Below are 307 nucleotides of genomic sequence, written 5' to 3'. Positions count from 1 at the left end.
GCCCCACCGAGGGGCTGTGGTCGGCCGGGCCTGCTGCCCCTCAGCCGCGTTCCCGAGTGGCTGTCTCGGAGGTGTGGGCGGGGGATGCCCAACCCGACTCCCGGTCTCGGACATAGTGAGGGGGACCGAGGCCCGCTCCCCACGGAGGGGAGGGACTTGGTCCGGTCGGGCCTGGACCCTGTAACAGAGGGGTCCCCACCCCATGCCGACCGAGGCCGCTGTCCTGCACGTCTCCCAGTCGCCCACAAAGGCGGCCACGGGCAGGCCGGCGCATCCCGGGTGCGGGGCGCCCATCCCGGTCAGCCCG

Source organism: Colobus angolensis, unplaced genomic scaffold, assembly GCF_000951035.1.
Source record: "Colobus angolensis palliatus isolate OR3802 unplaced genomic scaffold, Cang.pa_1.0 Scaffold325, whole genome shotgun sequence".
NCBI classification, from domain to species: domain Eukaryota; kingdom Metazoa; phylum Chordata; class Mammalia; order Primates; family Cercopithecidae; genus Colobus; species Colobus angolensis.
This window is presented reverse-complemented; position numbering follows the sequence as displayed.